The 8233-nt window shown below is 40.2% G+C and overlaps 1 protein-coding gene across 5 annotated transcripts in view; it reads left to right on the top strand.

Moving 5' to 3' along the window:
• The first annotated feature begins 3168 nt into the window (after positions 1–3168).
• Positions 3169–8233, top strand: part of RAB30 (RAB30, member RAS oncogene family) — a 76408-nt gene continuing 71343 nt past the window's right edge. Inside the window, exons 1-2 of one of the 5 annotated variants that reach the window (XM_011373127.2) lie at positions 3173–3379; positions 8141–8188. The gene's annotated coding sequence lies outside the window, so the exon portion shown is untranslated. Of the gene's footprint in view, positions 3380–3705; positions 3729–5204; positions 5315–5343; positions 5365–8140; positions 8189–8233 lie in introns of those variants that run through there. The other 4 variants (XM_011373129.2, XM_011373128.2, XM_023538340.1 and 1 more) reach the window with 4 other exon arrangements.

Genomic DNA, 8233 nt, shown 5'->3' with positions numbered 1-8233 from the left:
AGCTCTTAACTGAGTTAACAAACCATGTATTTCTATATCAAAAAATTTTAATGTTTCGATATTTCAATCTTATTGGCTCTTTCTGTAATCCAATATACTGAACTTTAGGCATTCAAAATTTCTTTTGAAAAGTGAACTATAGACTTTACTAGATTGACAAAAGGGTACAGGACACTAAAAAGGTTGAGTCTAATGGTCTACAGGGTCATAGTCATCGTTGTACTTCTTGGGCCTTGTACTTCGTAAACACTCAATACATACATACAGAATGAATGAAATGGATTTGGAACTGGTTGAAACTGTGCTCCCCAAATATTAACACTTTGGGTATCTATAATACTGTAGGACTTCCTATTCAAAAATATTTCTTTAATCAAATGCTTTAGATGAATATATATAACTTATTCATTTCCCTAAGAAAACTTTATTATACACCTTAGGCAATACTTGTTCATGTGGTTGGATTACATTCTTCACTGAATATTATGTACAAACATTAAAGAAATTTTGGCACCTGTCTTGGAATTGCAAGAGCTACTGAGCACAATGGAAAGACTGAATTAGGAACACAAAAGGGGGCCTATGTTTAGAGGCCTGACTTTGGCAAATTTTACCTTGGTGCTTTCAAGTAAAATTAGGTGGAGGGAAATCACCTGTGAGTGTCTTAAATGGCTATATTCATGAACATATTTAAGTTCACCTTCAGATACTTATTCTTACAAAAAAATGTTTTCTAGTACCACCTTAATTATTCAAACATATAAAAACTGAGAAAAAACATCAGATAGAGGGCAGACTTTTCCAGTTAATCATTAACTATGGACATGTGGATTTTAAATCTTGACTTTGGGATATTTACTGTGTTTACCTTTAGTGGTATGTTAAAGTCAACAGTGAAAATTATGCCAATTTGTTACAAACACAACAATAGGTCAACTAAACAAGACTAAAACATGTTTCATTTCCTTAATATTAACTCAAAGTAAAATATTTAAAATATGAAATATTAAAGTTTCCAGAATGAGTAAAGATCTTTCTTAGGAAAACTCCAACTGCTGAACCCTGTATGGCATGGTCATCTGTGTCCACTTATAGAAATGTGCACTGTAGAAAAACATGTAACTCAATCTGAGGCTTGAAAATATAACTTTTAGTAAAATGTTTTTCTTTTTCCCCCTCTTAAGTTTGCTTTTCAACTTGGATCAGGTTAGAATTTTTAATGTAACTGCTGGGTCTACAGCACCTTTGGGTTGCTGGCATTTCATTTATGAGACAGGTAAAAAAATTGATTATATTTTGGAAGCGAGGCAGACAACAGCTGTTCTCGCAATTTCATACTTTAGAATATAAAAAGCATTACTTTAGAACTTTGTAAGGCACAGCATAATTCTAACACTTCATAATTTAGAACATTTTTTTTTAGAGAATTAACTACAATGACCCTCAATTAAGACACGACCGAATTTTCATAATCAACTGCAGGGCTTTTTCAAGCTACTCAGGTATACAAGCAAAATCTATTCTTGTTAATTTTTTAAATTTCAGCCACTCTATCATAATCTCTTAGTAACATAACTCGGGAATTTTATATTCCTTAGGTGTTAAAGGCTTGAAAAATTTTTTTGCCCTATATCATCGCTTTATCAAAGGAAGAAATAGAACTATATTTTGGTTAAAAACTTAGTAAGTTTGACATAAACAAATTGTTGAAAGAGTACATCTGACGTAATCCCTGTCCTTGGGGTCCTAACTACTCTGAGGCTACTTTTTAAAACCTTAAGGGGGAAAAAAAAGCCCCAAACGAACTTACTTGTTCCAAAAGCCCTCTGCTAAATGCTTTACACAGATTATCAGAGTATTTGTTTAATCCTGTTCCACACTCCTATGAGGCTATTATCACTGAGGCTTAGAAATTTCCCATCTTTCCATAGTGTGGACAGACTCTGCAAAATAACGCACACACAACACTGTTTTAGTACCGCAATTGGAAAAAAAAAAAATACAGTCCATTTGAGATACTACGCAAAATAAAGACCAGTGATTTTGGTTTCAGTTGTACTCAGTTAAAAAAGGTTAGTTCTTAAAGTAGTCGTAAATCTGAAGTACCACAAATTAAAATACAAATGTATTTTTAAAATAAGTTGGTGATCCGTACTAATGAACATCCCGTCTCTGCTGTATTTTAGCATACACTCTTAGGTTTATCCAAGAATCCCTGCTACTCTAGAACCGAGCGCCAGCCATCAAAGGCCTATTGTCAAAAATATTTCCCTTCGACATCTCCCTGCTTTCGCTGGTAGGTATGAAGAAGTCATTTTAAACCAGGTGTTATTCCTGAAGACGTCTCCTTAGCTTAATTGCGCTGCCAAAAGACCGTCCGTCCCTTTGAAGTTTGGCTACGTTCCAACATCGATTTCTTTGGACTCTGTTACAAATCATTCTGTAAGAAAAACCAATGAGGTTCGGAACCTTGGGGAAGGGTAAGGAAGGGTGGAAAATAAATTAAGAAGTTAAAAATAAATTTGGGAGGGACAGCCCAACTTCGTGGGTGGAAACATCTCCGACCAAAGGCGAGAAGAGCAGGTCGCTGCCCGGAGCCCCGGTACCCCAACGAAGATGCCAACTGCCCCGACTGTCCAGTTAGAGAGTCTAAATGATGAGTCGACTCCAGAAGTAAACTGACTCCCTTAATACCTTACTTAGAAAATGGAAAGAGGCGTAGCGGGCCACTGCAACCCCTGCAGGACCGTGAGGTCGAGACCCACTCGGCCTCTTGATATCGCCTCCAGCCAGACCCGCCTTACGTCTATCCCCAGATGCCGCCTCCACCCCCGGTTGCCAGGCTCAGACCCTGGGCTCTCCGAAGGGTTTGTCCTCCACCTCACCGTCCCAATGCACCACCACTCGGCTCCCGCGTTCCCTAAAACCTCAGCTCGGCTCGGCGGAATCGTCCCGACACTCCTAACATGGCGGCCGAGCCTCTTAGGATCCTTTCGCTCGCCCTGGGCGCGTCCGACCTTGGCGCATTTTGGGCACTGTAGTTCCGGCAATTGCCTCAGGGTTCCGCCAAGCCTCAAGAAAACTACAATTCCCCAAATGCAGCGCTCCTGAGCATGGCTATTGGGGCCTTTTGGACAGGGATGATGTCATTGCAAAAACCCCACTGCATTCATTGTGCTACGGTCTATCCACCCCCCTGCTGCTGCTGGGCTTGCGATTGCCGCTCGCTCCAGCTGAGCTAAGAGTAGCAGCAGCACCAGGGCAAGGACTCACTCCAGTCCTTGGACTTAGGACATCGCAACACCTTCCGTTGCGCGGGTGACTCATTCGCACATCATTTCTGTGTATGCCTGGGGTGGGGAGAAAAATCCCAAACCAGGTGAGTTGAAGTGATTTATTCAAATGATTTTTACCAAGTTATTCCTCCCGCTTAATTCTCAGGGCTTTCTTTTGGGAAGATGGGGGGGCGGGAGGATTGGGGAGGTGCTGGCAAGCGCTGCTAAGCGAAATGCTCTGTGCAATTTGGGTCACTGCAAAGAACAACTCTAGCAACCTTCCCCCGCCGGAGGACTGATTCCTGCCAGTTCTCTAGTCGCAACTCCCCTCAACCTTTTTGAGGCTGAGAAAGGGGGCTGGGCTGGGGAGGATGTTGGGAAGAGCTCTTGAAAAATCAGGAGAAAGCAGAGGTGGGGGACTGCAGTCCTGTCACATACGGCCCGAGTGCTGAGGTTTGAGTGGGAAGGGGTGATGCGTGGGGAGAAATGGAGACAGTGATTTAATGTGGTCGCACTACTTTAGAACATTTCTATGTCGCTTGGGCGAGCACACACTATTCATTTTTAAGATGAGCGTGCTTCTGAGTAGGTTAAGTTTTGTGGGGCTCTATTTTATGTGCATGTGTGTCTGTGTCGTTTGTCTCGCCTTTTCTGCCGATTTGAGGTGACAGTGTCCTTTAATGGTGCACTCCGTGCCAGTCAGAAACATTTCACGTGTCTGGGGAAGCTTCTGTTATGCTGCTGGAAGCAGCATTTTCGTTAAGTGTTCTCCCGACTGCAGAAGTGGAGCCGACAGATTTGTGCTTGTGTGAATGTTTTAAATTACATTGCAATAGGCTCCTTGCCATCGGCAGTGGTACCATAACGAGCTGCTGTTTCCTGAGGCACAGTCACCAGTCACAAATAACGCTTTGGAGATGGGATCATTAAGGAAACCTGGGTTCATTTTAACCCGTTAGGGAAAGGGAAAGTTAGAAGGACTGTTACTTTTCATTTGCCATTAATGAAAGGTACCCATAGAGGAGAGTGATCCTAACCAGGGAAACCAAGGCGCCTAGTAGAGTTTTTTGTTTGTTTTCTTTTTGTTTTTAAACAAACTTACAAATTTAACAGGACAGAAAGCATTCTGACTTGTATGATGTTGGCTCTTTTCTTGCAAGTTATTAGGATGATTAGTGCATTAAATATGTTACTTTGAGATAAACAGCTGGCTGACTCGAGAGCAGATGGGGCTGGTCTTAGCTGAGAGATCTACAACCTTGGAAATGAATGGACCTGGGGTCAACCACACCCCCTCTTGGAATGTCAAAAGAAGGAGAAATGCCAGGATACTTTATGCTTAATTCTAAAATGCCAAAGCTTTTTAAAGGCAAGTCAGGCATTGAGGGAAAGTCATTACTGGTTGTCTTCTGCTGCTAAACTAGTTTTGTTCATTTTTAATTCAGACCCTTAGATCTCCAAAGTTGCAGCTGGATTATACTTCGTTTAATGCTGCTTGTTACTGAATGCAAAGGACAGTCTATTGTATGCGCTTTGTAGTGGAGTGATTTATTGGAACGCAGTGAGCAGCTTTTGGATTTGAGAAAAGATGGACTGCCTGGCCTTGTCTCTCTCTATGTCTCTCTGTTGCTTACTCTTTTGGGTGCTTTACTCTTTTCCCTCGTACCTTCCTTTCTCCACCTCTCTATACTCCTAAGTTCTTTCAGTTTTCTTTTCCTTTTTCTCCATTTGCAATTCTTATTTTTCCTCTGTGTCTCCCTCTCATCACTAGTATACATGTCTCTTTTACCAAGTCTTTTTCCAATCTCTGAATACCCTCCCCACCCCTTCTCTACTTCACCCAGAAACTCCAGGGTGTGTGTAGACCGTGTGAATATTTATTCTACAGAGTCCTCTTTGAGGAGGCTTTGTCTTTTCTTTTTCTTGCAGTTGGTACTTGGCAGGATGAGCAACAACGAGCCTGACCCCTTGACCTGGTTTGTGGCTTCTGTGACAGACATAAGTTGGCCCCAGCAGCATGTGGACAATGAAATGTTGCAGTTGAGTTCATGCCAAAAGTATTGGTACCTGATTTAAGAACCGCCAATGGGTTAGCAAGGTTTTAAAATGCTTTACATGAAATGTTCTCATGATTCCTCAAGAATAAGTAGACTTTAAATGGTTTCCGCCTCATTTACTGTTTAGTTTTTCTTATCCCTGCTCCAGTAAGTGGTGGGAAGGCTGTTTTCCCCCCCTTTTGTCTCTGTTGATTGCAGAGGACCAACCCAGGATGCCAAACTGCCCATTTGTTTTGTTGGAGACACCTGAAGGGACAACATCTTTCCCTCCTGTGGTTTCTTCTCCTTTGTGTTTGAAAGACATTTGCTATTTTATATCTGCCTCTTAAGGAGAAGGGTGTAGTGGTATTTGTTTGTTTGTTTACCATAGTGCTTCTCTAGGCATGGAAAGTCTGTTGTCCATCTGGAGGCAACTGGTGTGACAGGCAGATTCAAGAGCTGTCATCCTAGACTTCTCTCTCACCATCTTCTCATTTCTAATTTTCTTCTTCTAAGATGCTCCCTCTCCCACCCACACATTTTATTGTTTTAGGGTGGAAAAATGAGCTAAATGCTGTGTTACCTTTGGCCCCATCTCTACTATCTCTGTGACCTTAAATAACTGTGCACTTCTTACTGCCTCAGTTTACATATTTGTAAAGGAATAATTCTCTTTGCTCCTTTGTTTACTTTGCCTACTACAATCTGGCTCCAGCTTGTCATTCTGACAATGAATATTAGTTGTGCAGCTACTGTGTTCTAATAACTATGGATACATCAGTGAAAAGAGAAGCTTCTCTTGCCTTCATGGAGTTTATATTCTAGCAGGGGAGACAATCATTGGATAAGTAATTGCAAGTGTAATGAATGTTACTGCCAAAGGGAAATGTTTTACAAAGTAGAGTAGGAGTACCTAACTGGTGCTCTCCCCTTGTCTGGGGGAACCACGGAAAGTTTCCTATAGGAAGTGACATTTCAAGAGACATGAAGAGTCAGTGGAAGTAATTTAGGATGGCAATGGGAGGTGCTTAGAGGGGGCAAAGAGGATTTCTGACAGAACTGCATGTTCAAAGTACAAAAAGAAGAAACAGTAAATATGAGGATTTGAAAGGAAGTCAGTCAGTATGTTGGAGAAGAGACCAAAATGAATAAGAACGAGGCTGGAGAGGTGGGCAGAGGCTACACAGTAGGCAGTGGCTACACAATGGGCAGTTTTTTGAGCCACAGATGAATTTTGGCCTTTATCTTAAGAGCAATAGAAACCTAATAGAGAGCTTTAATTAGCTAGATCAATTACGTATGTAGAAAGATAGTAAAAACATCACCATGGCTGTTAAGTGGAGAAGAGATTGGAGAAAATTGGCCAAAGTGAATTTGTGAAGACCAAATAATAAGTCATTTTGTTGTCTATGTGATTGATGATGGTGGCAGAGGGCTTGGAGAGAAGAGAAGAGATTAGAGAGATACTAAGTTTGAAGATTATAATTGATAAGATTGTTGATTGATTGGCTATCAGGAGAGGGAGAAGAGAGAGAGTCAAGATAACTTGAGTTTTTCCTTGAGTCGCTGGACAGAAAAGGAGAACACTGGATGGGGACCAGATTTTTTTTTGATTTTTTTGAGAAGGAAGGACTTTTGTACATGCTGAGTTTGAGGTTCCAGGAAGACATTTAAGATCTTTCTCTTACCCTGTCTGCATGTACGATATGGCATGGTGGAATAGAAGAGAGCTCTGGTGGAGCTTTATTTATTAGCTGTATGTTGTTTGACATATATTATTTTTCTGACTTTTAGTTTCCTCATCTGTAAAATATATTTATTTCATGAGTTTATACTGATCACCAGCTATATGTGCACTGTGCTGGGAAGATAGCATTGAATAAGATAGTGTCTGCTTTGGAAGAATTTGCATAGGTGAGGGAGAAACACATAAACAAATAATCACAGATAGAGGTATGTAGGCCTTGCTAGGAGAGCATAGTCCCAAGGGAGGCTTTCATTATTCTTTCCTTGGAGAAGGGGTAGTATCCACAAAGTGGCTGGAGACTTTAGACGAGACAGGAAGGCAAGAAAGAACTCTCCACACTGTTACCAGGCACCAAATAGAGTACCTAGCATAAATTAGGGACTCTGAATATTTGTTGATTGAGTGAACTAACCTAAGTCACTAAGGGCCCATTCAAAAGCAGGAAATACCAACACATTGGAAGAAAGCACTTAGTAATGCAAATGTCAAATGTAAAATGCTTTTAACAAGACCTGAAGCCTTTGGTTTTGTGGACGTTGTTTAGGGAAATTCAGAAATATTTCAGATCTGGTTTCTTTTTGATTTGTACTTCCTTTATTCAAATTAGTTTCTCAAAAATAATTTTAATTGTATAGAGTTTCCTAAATCGATGGATCTCAAAGTTTTGAATTTTATAGATAAGTACAAAAAAGTGATAAGATGGGTTTGAGCTGTTGACAATAGTTATTTTTCTATAGTAAAGATATTTTGAAATGTCTCCCTTTACTTTTATCTCATAAAATAAAGAACATTAAATATCAAAAGTTGTAGGAAGAGCTTAATTTTAAAATTAAAATATATTTAGCTTTACAAAAGGTTCTCTACATTGTCTTTATTTCTCTCACTTTGTTGTAGAATAGTTAAAAACGAAGACAAACAGTGAAAACACCAGGATGTTATAATAATTTATGAAGCCATTACCCTACTTTCTTGGCTCTGGTGAAAATGTGTCCCATCACCAAATGAGAACATTTCCAAAAATGAACGAATTTTTTATGGATAACAGTTCATTTATTTTCAGTTTCTTTGTTTCTTCCCCATAGGAATCCAACTGTTGAAAACTAGAAAGGCCTCCTCAAGATTAGTCTAAGGCAGGGTTTTTTAACTTGTCCATGGAGGATCCTCAGGGAGACCAT

This window comes from Pteropus vampyrus, unplaced genomic scaffold (assembly GCF_000151845.1).
Source record: "Pteropus vampyrus isolate Shadow unplaced genomic scaffold, Pvam_2.0 Scaffold218, whole genome shotgun sequence".
Lineage (NCBI taxonomy): Eukaryota > Metazoa > Chordata > Mammalia > Chiroptera > Pteropodidae > Pteropus > Pteropus vampyrus.
This window is presented reverse-complemented; position numbering and strand designations above follow the sequence as displayed.